General features: G+C 32.1%; 1 protein-coding gene across 5 annotated transcripts in view; it reads left to right on the top strand.

The window, feature by feature from the left end:
- The window catches only part of BMPR1B (bone morphogenetic protein receptor type 1B), a 398,414-nt gene that overhangs the window by 331,196 nt on the left and 54,303 nt on the right, over positions 1-12,915 (top strand). Inside the window, exons 1-2 of one of the 5 annotated variants that reach the window (XM_032239565.1) lie at positions 6,508-6,514; positions 12,357-12,363. The exons of 3 other annotated variants lie outside the window; for them this stretch is intronic. The gene's annotated coding sequence lies outside the window, so the exon portion shown is untranslated. Of the gene's footprint in view, positions 1-5,835; positions 6,145-6,507; positions 6,515-12,356; positions 12,364-12,915 lie in introns of those variants that run through there. One more of the 5 variants, XM_032239563.1, reaches the window with a different exon arrangement.

Below are 12,915 nucleotides of genomic sequence, written 5' to 3'. Positions count from 1 at the left end.
CCCCCAACTTGCTTTCCCCATGCATTGTGGAATGTTAGTAATGAAGGCCTCTGGGTTTGCTGCTTGTGAGGAGGAAAGTAATGCTGGGAACCTTGATACGTGTAGATAGGAAAGACATAAGCAAAGCTATCAGCCAGTCTTGATGTTGCAGCAGAACTTGAGAGTGCTGTAGTATATCCTGTTTTGTGCATTAGCTCTTTCTGGGGCATGAGCATTCAGGCATTTTATGAACTTAGAAAAAGGAAAAAATGTTTTGAAGTTTTATATTTTTGATCATTAGCTGTAAGATTTGTCCAGTAGCAAGTTACTTGTGAGGTTTAGGAAATGTTACGAACATTTGGCAGGAAGAGACAGGTTTTGTAGGAATAATTTGTTACCTGTTGACCCTCATTGTGGACATATTTGTGTGTGTGTATCTGTGTGTGTGTGTAAAAAGGAGAGTTTATAGAAATACAAAATCTTTGAATGTTAACATGATTGACAATGAATTTTAAAGGTATAAACTGGTATATTCTGGATCATTAATAAACATATTTATAAATCTATGACTATTAGGTCATTTTATTGGTGGGAAGATTTTTTTCTTTATTTTTTTTATTTTTTATTTTTGAGACAGGGTTTTGCTCTTGTTTTCCATGCTGGAGTGCAGTGGCGGGATCTTGGCTCACTGCAACCTCTGCCTAAGAATTTTTGTAATCTTGATTGAACCCAGTCATTTGATAGCAAGAGTTCCTTTCTTGTCCCTGTTTTTTAAAGATTACGAACCTGCCATGTTTGTTGTTATTTGTGTTTAATAGAGGTTTTGAATGACAGAAACAGCTTTTAGCTTGAACACTGGTAATTTCAGATATGAAAGTACTACTCCCATCTTTCTGTGCTGGACTTGTTACACAGTAGTCAAAATATGCAATGGTTTTCTTAAGAACAGTAGTTATGAATGCGAACCAGTTATTCGTAAGCTTTTGTTACTGATAACCTAACATTTAATTTTTTGTGGGTTGTCATAGTTTTCATGACATGACAACAACTTATATGTGTTGATATTGACTATTTTATTGTTGTTCAACCTGTTGTATTGTCAGTGAAATAGAACAGAGGAGTTAATATTGGGGAAAACATTAAAGATTTACTAAGAAGTGGCAGTGAGTTTGATGTTAGTAGAGGTCATGCCTTTTAACAGTATTGTTAAGGAATAGATCTAATGAGATTTGGAATGCTTTACAAATTAGTCAGCATTAGTGTAATATTCCTTCAGGGAGTATTTGTAAAATGCCCACAAGAATGTGTCCGTGGAGAGATCAGATTCCAGGCTAACCTTTATTTACTTTCAGTAGTTGACATAACACACACCTGTGTGTTCTCTGACTCCAAAATTGTTTTGAAAAGCTTCTGACATTTGGATGAATGAAAAAGAGGATTTTGATTTGTTTTCTGACAAGTAGGAAAAATAAATGCTAAACGTTGTGTTTTACCCATATATGGTCCTTGCAGTAAAGACCTTGGTGTGTCTCATATCCTCTTTTTATTTTCTTGAGACAGAGTCTCACTCTTTTGTCCAGGCTGGAGTGCAGTGGCACAGTCTCAGCTCACTCCAGGCTCCATCTCCAGGCTTAGGTGATTCTCCTGCCTCAGCCTCTCGAGTAGCTGGGATTACAGGTTGCACCCCACACCTGGCTAATTTTTGTAGTTTTAGTAGAGACAGAGTTTCACCATGTTGGCCAGGCTGGTCACGAACTGTCTCATATCCTTCTAATCAATTGTGGAATAAAGCCTCTATGGTTTCATGATAGATTATATTTAATTATGTAGTGTTTTCCTTGAAGCATTTTAACATGCTAGAGATAGATGTGTGTGTCTGTGCACACATGTGCATGCACGCTGTGTTTACAGTTAGATGTAAAGTGGCACTCGTGTTTTCTTCTTGAAGGGAGTCATTTAGAAGAGATCTCTCAACCCAGTGCAGTGGCTCACACCTGTAATCCCAGAACTTTGGGAAGCCAAGGCGTGTGACTCACTTGAGTCCAGGTGTTCAAGGCCAGCCTGGACAACATGGCAAAATGCTGTTTCTACAAAAAATAGAAAAATTAGCCAGGCATGGTGGTGCATGCTTATAGTCCCAGGTATTTAGGGAAGCTGAGGTGGGAGGATTACTTAACCATGGGAGATTGAGGCTGCAGTTAACTGTGACTGCATCACTGTACTCTAACCTGGGCAACACAGTGAAATCCTGTTTCCAAAAAACAAAAACAAACAAACAAACAAAAAAACAAAAGAGAGAGAGAGAAAAGGAGAGAAATGATCTCTCCTGAATGTTTGTGTGTAAGAATAGAAGTGATGAAACAGACCTAATTGAATTTCACCTTTTACATAGTGATAAAGCTTTCCTTGATAGCATACATTGGCTCAGTACCAGTAATACCATAAATGTTGTCTTTTAAGAGAATGTCAAGTTTTAGTAAATTTACTTTGAACTTCAAAGTAGTGTGGAATAACTTTGATAATCAAAAAAGCTGATCTTTAAAAATGTTATAAATTATGTTTATCTTATAAAATCTTGAATTTTATGTTTTAACATCCCTGACATCTCACATTGATTTTTATTACATTCACAGATTTTTCTTTTCAAAATTAAACTTCACTTGGTTTGACATCAGCGGCTTATTTCTTGCAATCTATTTAATTGAGACTTTTCTGCTGTTTATCCTAAAATGCAGATAAATGGCTTTCAGCACACTGTTTATAGTGTAATAGCTCCTGAAGTGAGTCAATATTATCAGTTAGAGTCTCCCTGTCATAACTAATGATCTCTCTGCTTATACTTTCCTGCCAGTGAGGAGACACTGAACTCCACAAAGGCAGGAGCCTGGCACAGTCGGGGGTGGGTAGATTGTTCTAATGGTCCGTATAGGACAAGGCTTCTTTTCCCCCCCTTTATTGGTGTGAATTGAGAAGAGAAATATGTCCTTGTCATGATTTTAGCATGCTCAAAAGTGCCATGTTCTAAGGCTGGGGCAAAGAACTTTTAGGATGTAATGATCCTAGTGGGATTTGTTTTATTCTAGATTATCTGCTATTTCATAATTATCACAATTTTATACTTTTCTCTTGGGGCTGTTTGACTTGCTGCTAGAGAATGGGAGCCACTAGGAAATATTTGTATTACTACCAAATAGTTATTATGGGCTTAATAATAAAAGGGAGTATTTTTTGTTACCCAAGAAAGAAAGAAACTAAAAAACTTCCATTGTTAACTGATCATTTGCCATAAATGGGATCTATTCATTTTGAAAGGTCATTATGATTTTTCTTTAGAGGAAAGAAGGAAAAACACAACAGTGAGACTCCTAGTGAAGATCAACAGACTTGACCATAAGAGTTAAAACTGACAAGTTTTGCCAACCGTTAATTATGCGCTGGGTTTTTACATAGAAGATGGAGCATTCTGTAGGTAAATCTAGGAAATAGTTTTTATAACTGAAGTATCATTGAATACATTTTGGTAAAATATTCTGTTTGCTCTCATATGTTCTTTTAGAATGTGGAAAATTCTGATTGAAGTGGCCATTAAGATGGCTACGTTCCTTTACCCCCATATTAGTATTATGATTGTTTGGGATCATTTGGTCATTTAAATACAATGTATTTATTTTTACATCACTCACATACTGAAATTTAAGATAATACAGGCAACTCCTTAAAAATATTTCAAGGTTGAAAAGCATAACACACACAAATACATCTACCTTATGTTGGTGTGGCTTAAAACAGAAATATCTGAAGATAGGGTCTGTGAGAGTAATTATTTCTCATGTAGTATCTCAGACGCAGGCTTTATGCCCTTTTTTGGTGTTGGTTTATTTATTGTGAGAGCTCATATTGACAGTTATTTAAAAGAGGAGAAAGGAAACATTTTGACCTTAGAGTAGAATTTATGGGTGAGAACATGACCAGCATAAATGAGAAGATATGAATTGGATAAAAGAATATAAAGAAAGAAAATTTAAAGGTAAAATTAACAAGGCTTTTAAAAACTGGACAACTGAGGGGTGTAATGGGTGTTATACAATTAAAAAATAAGAATACAAAAGTGCTTTTGGAGAATGTTTTGAAAACTGAAGCCATTTGTTTATCGAAAGAGGGACAGTTTGAGCAGCATCAGGCCAGAATGTTCCTGTGTGTGCCATGCCCAGATTGAAGATAACACAATTATTATAATAACATAGTTTCAATTCAGATCTCTCCTCAGTGTTTCTGCCCAGAATTCAACAAGATGGTCCTTTGGCAGGCTTATTCCCACAAATCAAAGCTAAGTAAATGGTAGTTCAGTATTTCAGCCTATTAAATATAATTTCCAGAAAAAAGATTTGTCATAAATTATCAAAACTTTATGAACTCTAGTCTTAGACATATCCAGTTTTCAATTCAACTGTCTTATTTTACTTTGGATATAGACTAATAGAAAGAGCTAGGCAAATACTAGTAAAACATCTTACAGCACACCTCCTGAATACCGTTCTTCTTTTAGTCAGCCTCAGGAGAGTTACTTGGAAATTGAAATGTAGTATTATCTCTAACACAGGTGTTAGAATACGAGGGAAAACTCTAAGAATTGTCAAATTTTGTTGAGAGAGAATGTTCTTATGTACACAGGAATTTCTTTTGACCCTATTGCTTTTAATACATATCCTATGTGTATTTTTTTCTAACAAAATTTTTAATATACTTCTTGGCTAGTAGGGAATTAATATATAAACAGCAATAACAAAAATAACTTAAAATATTTAATATGTTCTTTAATATATATATTTAAATTATATTTACATTTTGAATTGATGTATTTCCTTCATTTCAGCTCTTTTTGTGTATATAGAGGAATGTATTTGGTTTGTTTTTAACCATCTGCCATTAGGAAGAGTATCTGTTTTTTGGATAAGGTTTTAGGTTATTTGTTTAAAGTGGCACAGCTACTAGCTTGGAGGACACTTGATTTTCTGTTTATATATAGTATAAAAGGAAACAGAGTGAAACTTTTGGTGTGGGTGAACTATCAGCAGACCTTTTATGACAAAAGAACAACAACAAAATTGACAACTTGTGCCACACTCTCCAAATAGATTTTAAGGTTCATGAACATAGTGGCCATTTCTTCTTCAACTCTTTGAGCCCAAAATGCTTTGCATACAGTACTTTGAAATATTTGTGCATGATAAACATTTCTTAATATTTGTGTATGATAAATATTTCTTAAATCAATTTGGGCTTGTTAGCAACTTTAAGTTGGCTCTAATGTTTCATTCGGTTTTAACCATATATGATGAATAGTGACGTCTCAAATATAAATTTTATATCAAAATTTTTAATGAATCAAGTCTAATGATATGCTAGATTTAATAAAAAGAAACAATGGCATTCATTTGGTCTTCAGTTTTCCAAACATTTTGAAATTTTCCAAATTTTAAAAGGAATTTGACATTTAGTAAAGGTAAACTTCTGTAATGAAAGATTTCTAAATGTTTGTGTAGTTGATTGGTTTGTGAAATTGTGATTATTTTAAGATCAACTTAAGATATTGCATATTGAAATAACATTCTGAATGTCAAATGGTATTATAAAATAGATTTCTAGATATTTAAATGATGCATTATAGATATTTTTCTGCCTTGTGTAGACTTAGAGGTAGCTTTTAACTATCTGGAAATGTTATGCAACACACTGTGGTCAGTGACATTTTTTTCATTATTTTTCATTTTGCTTTTCTTTCTTTCTCTGTCCCTCGTTTTTCTTTTTTCTCTTCTTCTTTTTCTTTCTTTTTTTTTTTTTTTTGACTCCAAGGTTTCTTTTCTCTTTTACCTTTCCACTGTCATATGCCATGGGTCCTGAACATAGCTCATTGCCTGACTGGAATAATCTCTCTTGCCAGCTTATAATCAAAGGGAGTACTGAGAAAAACAGCTGAGCTGTATTAGGCAACCGCTGTCTGGAGTACATTTCTTAACTGCTGAATAACACATCACAGGTGCAGGATTAGTGCTGCCTATGGTGCTGGGCTTTTTAGTGGAAACCCCTAGCAATTCTGTGCCTCCTACTCATGTCTCTCATCCCAGGGAGCCTGGCAACGATATATCAAGCGTACAGAAATCAAAAGTGAGTAGTGGGAGAAGCTTTATATCTCACAGAGACTTTTTTTTTTCCCTCCAAAAAATGTAAGCAAGATAAGCAAAGCCAATTCTGGCACAGTAAAAGAAGTTAGAACTTAGCCTTTCTTGGCATAGATGGTGAAGTAGACTAATTCAAGGGGATAAAAAATTTTGTCTGCAAAAATTACATGGCAAGAAAATACCATTTAGCCGAACTCTGCTGGTACTGTGTAATTTAGGTTACTTTAAAGTTAATGATGTATATATATATATATATAGTTTTAACTTTTGTGTTATATGTGTTGGAGAGTGTGTGTTTATCCGTACACATTTTCAACACTGTCATGGTTAAAATTAAGTGTTGTGGCTGTGTAAATGTCTTATGGTTTAATTTTTTATAGATTTGATGTTGTGAATTATTTTACTATTAATGTATCACCTATACAATTCTAAATTCATAGATTATAAAGACCTAGATTTCTTTCTTGTGAATATGAGATTTTAAAAATGCAAAATGATTCTTTAAAGTATAAATGTAATGATTTGGATGTTAGATCAAATGGATGTTTCAAATATATCGTTACTAAGTTATTCATTTTTGACCAAGAAGGATATAAATTGTTTTAGCATGATAAAGTATACATTTGGAGAAGCAAGGGCAAGTAAATTTTAGTAATTCATATCATTTTTGGCAACTGTCTTAGAAAATTTTTCTGTGACGCACAATAGATAAGTGTAAAAGCTACATGGACCGGCACTGCAGATTTTAAACAGTTTTTTTTTTTTTTTTGGTTTACAGTTTTTTCTCTTAAAACTATGATAAATTCCTAATGTTTACATTTCATTCTTATTCATTTTATTGCTGGTGATAATTATTCCATATTGTTTCACCAGAGATAGACCTTTAAACTCATTGGTGATGAGAATAGTTGATAATAATGTTTAGCTTAAAATATTTATACTATATTTTATGCCTTAAATATTTAAACATTTGAACTAGCAATATATTTGTATATTTTTAAGTCAGTAATAACTAAGGTTACCTGTAACAGTTATCTTATTAGAGGATACAGTAAGGACTAGAAGCAAAGAGGTTATAAATGGTTCTAGTAAGGACTAGAAGCAAAGAGGTTCCAGGTTTTTTCTTTTGGGAAAAAGAATAGCACAAACATGATGATTTGGTTTCTGGTCTGTCTGGCTTCATTGTCACTTCTCTTCTTTACATGTATGAATCTATATAAAATACTTTTATATGCTAGGCTGTCTTGGGAGTGCTTTGCAAAGCTAGAATAAGTTTTGGTGTGGAGGCAAGTTGAACATCTACTTTTTATTAGCTTCAGAATTCTGTGAAGCAGAGCATTCATAGAAACTCTGCTGAATTAAAAAAAGAAAACAAAAAAAACAAACAAAAAAAAACAGTTCCTAGCTTGGAAATCTGCCAAGTTCTAGTTGACTCTTTGACATTATTGTCAAAGAGACCACGGTTCAGTTTCTTTCTAACAATGTGGACCTGAATTGACACATTACATATTTTTAAATACAGAGGCATTTTTAATTTTTAATCATTCTACCAGTGGAGATTGTGCTATTTTATGACGGTGGCTTCAGTTTGATGTTACATATTTTTAAAATCATGGTTACTTGCTTGTCAAGTTAATTTTTTTCTTATGTTTTTGCTTTTATTAAAAATACTTACAAAGAAGTTGTGTTTTAGAGGTTTTTCAAAGATTTTTAATTTAAACATTTTGAGTTTCTCTAAATTCAAAGGCAGAATAAAACCTAAAGGCTAGCTATTGTTTTAACTTTGAAGAGCATAGTTGTGATGTCCAAAATTGCTATCATAATTATTATTCTTGCTGAGGTTTATACTTCTGTATTAATTACCTAGAAAACAAATAAATATAAATGTGTATGTTGTCTGTTGACTTGTATGTCATATTTACTCTTTCCATGATTTTTTTAATGTTATAGTCTGGAATCATGTAAAATAAAACGATTGAGTGATTGAAGCTTTTACTTTTTATTCAGATATTTTTAGGTCTCTCGGCAGAGTTTTTATAGTATAAAAATGTTGAAAATATGATGATCCATCATAACTTGAGTGATGTGGTAATGTTGATGTGTGAGTATGGTGAAAAGAGAAACAATTGCCAGCGAATAGAAACACCCACTAATATTTTGTGAAGCCCTGGTTTCTAGAGAGAACCAGCACTTCTTTTGTATTTAAAATTAGTGTTTCTCTTAACCTATTCATTAGTGTCCACCATGAGTGGTTGAAATGAAAAACTGTCAATATCCCTGGTTTTGGTGCTTATGATTTCCATAAAAGATACTGGCTCATGACTGCCACACAAAGTAATCTTGCCTCTTAGGCACTCCTGTCTAGGACTTATATTTGGCAATTATGTGGCATTGTGACACCTCTTTCATTGTTTTCTTATATTCTATTTTGGCTCTCCATATGTTGTTGATTTGTCTCACAGTGTTCCATGGGTAGCTGATTTGTCTTACGAGCAAGATAGTTATTTTATTGAGGACACCTTCACATACTCTGGGTCATTGTGTTATATAGATGGATTTAAGGATTATTTGCTAAATGAATCAATATACAAAGAGATGAAAGAAAATTTCTATTTTATTCATCCTTGAACAAACTTTCAGCGTGTTTCTTAAGCCAAAAAACTTATGTTTTTATAGACTCTTTGCCCATGGTGATGAATCTAGAAAGAAGGAAAAGTAAAAGGCAGTAAAATGAAGCAAAAGAAAGAGGATTTGAAGAGCAAGAGAAGAGCAGGTAGGGGAAAAGATAATAGAAGAGAAAAGGAAAGGAAGACAAGTAGGAATGGGAGATAAAGGAGTAGGGAAAGGAAGAAAAAACTGAATGGTAAATGTCAGCAGCACAGAAAACAACAATTTATTATTATTGACTCTTACTGTGTGCACAGAACCGCAATTGATGCTTTATGTGGATTTCTCATCCACTCCATTCCAACCAGTGAGTGTGGCTAACGCTCCACATCTCCTGTAAGGAAGGGTACGCCGTTTGCTAAGCCCGTTTAAGTAGCTGACCTGGAGTTTGAACCCATTTGCCTGTTTTATCCTACATCCTCATCAAGTCTGGCTCCACTGTTCAGTGACCATACCTGATATTGCTTTGTCATCTGACATTTCACCCTCTCCATAGCATGTCCAGGAATTTAGCACCAGCACTTTCCCTTATCTGTCTCTCATCTGACATCTGTCTGTTGAAGGAGAAAGATTTCTGTATATGTAACATCACTGTCAATATTAGAAAATCTACTCTTTCCCTACATATGATTTTTCTCTGGTATTTTTAAATAAAAATTGTATTTCTATTTTGTTACTTTCCAGAAAAGTTTAGGCATATGTCCCAACTTATTATTTAGTACGTTTATATAATTTTTTTGCTAATTTTTTGCTGCAAAGAGCATAGAAAGTGATTCTTTTGAAAGTACTTTAAGGGAAAATGGTTAGGTGAGGAAAATGAAAGTCAGGTCTTTTGAACTGAAAAATTTAGATAGTAAATTGAGTTAAATGATTCAAAGATTAAGTGTTGAAAATAAAAATTAGTTATTAAACTATTAGATATCACTAAAAGTTATTTTAAAAACTAATATTGTTTTAAAGCTCTAATCAGAGTTTTATTCATGTGTGAAATAGATTCTTAAAAAAAACCTGAGTATTTAGTTTTGGTTAAGAAAGAAAATGGGCATTGACTTGCATTATTTGTTATCACAACAATACAAATAGATAGAGTAGGATGGGTCATTCCCAAAGTTGTTGCTAGCCAGTTCAGTACTTTAAAATTTTTCTTCCACTAACCTCTTTACCCTAGACACTTAAGGTGCAAACTTTTGTAATATGAATTTCAATTTCTGTTCTTGCTCCTGCCTGCCCTCTGGTGTAGAAGGTGTATAACAGTGATGAGAACCAATATTTTGTTGTTTTGTGATATTCAGAGTTTAAAATGAAAAACAATAAAGGAAGGTAATTAGTAGACCTTGTGTAGCACAGAATGATTATATGTCACTTCTTAATGAATTTTAAATACATGCCCATTTCTAAGTGCATTACATATTGAATTTAATATTACTTGGATTATCTCTATTGTTCATACAGATTTTTCTCTGTGTGTTTAAATGTGACAGTGGATTTTGATACTCTTTTCACTGTCTATGACATAAAACAGTCCTTTATATCACAAATTTAAAATTATTTATGATATTGTTAGAGTGATAATGTTACTAAAAAATAAAACAGTTAAAACATACTTTAGGATGTAATGGATTAATATTGAAGATAAAATTTTAATTTTAATATTGAAGATAAAATTTTTTGTAACAAACCCTTGATATTATGAATTTTCTTTTACATTTTACTTTTGTTCTGCTTTTGTTTTTTTCTGTAAAAATCATGTATATAAGTATATAATAATATAAAATATAGAAATATTTTAAAAATAAAGAACTGATTAAGTATATACATTCAAGAACAAGTTATTTTATTATGTTTATATGAGGTGTCCAGCTTGTTATTGTTCACTGTTTTCAATTAAATACTTTAAAGAAATTATAACTCTACCTTATTTTCTACAAGAAGAGATTCCATAGAAAACATATACATAGCTGAAAATATGTATATAACTGCAACTTTTTTTTTCCAGAAAAGGTATTCAGGATATTCAAGAAAAATAACTTTCTTTTTAATCCTTGTAATTGAGTGGAAGTCACAATATTGCATTCTGATCATTAGGTAATTTCATGAAATTTGATTAATTTGCCTGAAAAATCTATGTCTGTTTCTAAAGAAATATTCTTAAAGATCTATTTTTATATTATTTCTTAGAATCATAGGAATGTAATTTAGTTGTGATTCAGTAACACACACTCAAACATCTTATGAAAATAATTCTGTGGTTCATTTCCACTCCCCAAATCTAATTATCCTTGGAAAAATGAGAACTAATTTTAGAGTGGCTTACAAAAGCCTTATTTTTTATTATCATAATATTTTAGATAGTAAACTGCCTGGATTAACTGTAATGTAACAAGCTAAGTGAACCACACATGTGTAGTGTCTGGATTTACACTGTTTTAAAGATCGGTTATTAAAGATAGAGAAAGAGGGAAGAAGAGAGAAGAGACGAGAGGGAAGGATGAAGGAATAAAAGAAAAAACAGCAAAATGGAATGGGCTCTTAATAAATGACTTATTTGATGTAATATCTATTCCTGAGACATTTTCTGAAAGGGAAATTTTTCTGTTTTTTCTTTATCTCTCCTGTCAGGTTTATTCATGATTCTGTTTTTAAATATTTATTAAAAACCTATAATTATTTAAAATGCAATTGGGAAGAAATAATCTATTTTGTTATCATTTGCTCAGCAATTAATTAGAAACTATTTACTATTTGACTTTCTTTGGTGAAAATCTTTTTTTGTAGATTTTACTCTCGATTTAGTAAATGGAATGTACTAAATTACATTTAATTATTTTTAATGGTTAGATACCTTTCAGGTGTTTTCAAGGATTATCTTTTTTTTTATAAAACTAAAAATCAAGTAAAATGAGGGTTTAATTAATAGCTTATTTATGTGAGTCAACTAAATCAAACTTTTATCTCTTTTGATGGCTGCCTTTCTCTCATTTGAAATGGAAGGATACTAATGTAATAAAATGTGAGAAAGTGTGTTCTTCTATGTTACTTTAATTAGATACCTGATATTTGGGATATATCTTCATTATTGCTAATCCATGATGTTTGTTAATCATCTGGATGTTTACACTTGTCTTTCCTTCTGTATTTCAGCATGATAATTATCAGGCAAATTCATGTTTTCATAAAATGATTATTTCTATATATGCTTGTAATTGCCTTTTTAATGTCATAGTTGATAACATTCTATCTTGTTTATGATCCAAAATGCCTGACTTGTGTCTATGAGGCTGGATTTTCTGCAGCTTCAATATGACTTGATGTTAAAGTGATCCTTTTATAAATACCTTTGCATAATTATAAAGTTAGATAAAACAGTCCAATTTCTCATTGGCCCTTTTCTCAAATGTGGACTACACATGAAGATCTTACCATCTTTATTTTTCATAGTTTTCTTAGCATTTTCTTAGCATTTCTTAGCTGCTGCATCTCTTCCACCTCACCTTATGTCTGTTAACCTCCACATTATCAATTATTTTAAAGTTATTGGGTGATTGGAAATATTGTGACTCATGTTATAATTTTGATTCACAGAGAATTAAAAACATTTTGGTTAATAAGTAGTTTTATACTTTTAGATAAATTACTTTTTTGATTTGATTATTTTGACAAAGGCCACTGAGGAACTCTTCACCTCTCTCAGATTTGCATTTTAACCATTTATTTATTAATGCTTAATTACATCCAGTCATTTGCTCCTCTTATTACTTGTATTCAGTTCATATTTCATGAAGGCACTCTTACATGCACATTCAGGATGCTATCTGTTAATAACTCAGTTTATAGGAATGGTGTCTGAGTTAGCCATAGTTTTAACCTTTTGTTCTTATGAATGTGTTTCTGGTAAAATAGCATATATTCAGACTGCATGTTAAAACTTTAAGTATTTTTAGAAAGATTAGAAGCAGTGTTTCACCTTCACAATTTTTATATGAAGGATGGTTCTTACCTGATTTTTCAAGTGTTTGAGAGCCAGGATTTGACTATAAAGATTGTTTAAGGCAACCAGACAGATATTTTTCCTTAATAACTGAAGTAGTTA

Source organism: Sapajus apella, unplaced genomic scaffold (genome assembly GCF_009761245.1).
Source record: "Sapajus apella isolate SASKATOON/1434 unplaced genomic scaffold, GSC_monkey_1.0 scaffold45, whole genome shotgun sequence".
NCBI lineage: Eukaryota > Metazoa > Chordata > Mammalia > Primates > Cebidae > Sapajus > Sapajus apella.
This window is presented reverse-complemented; position numbering and strand designations above follow the sequence as displayed.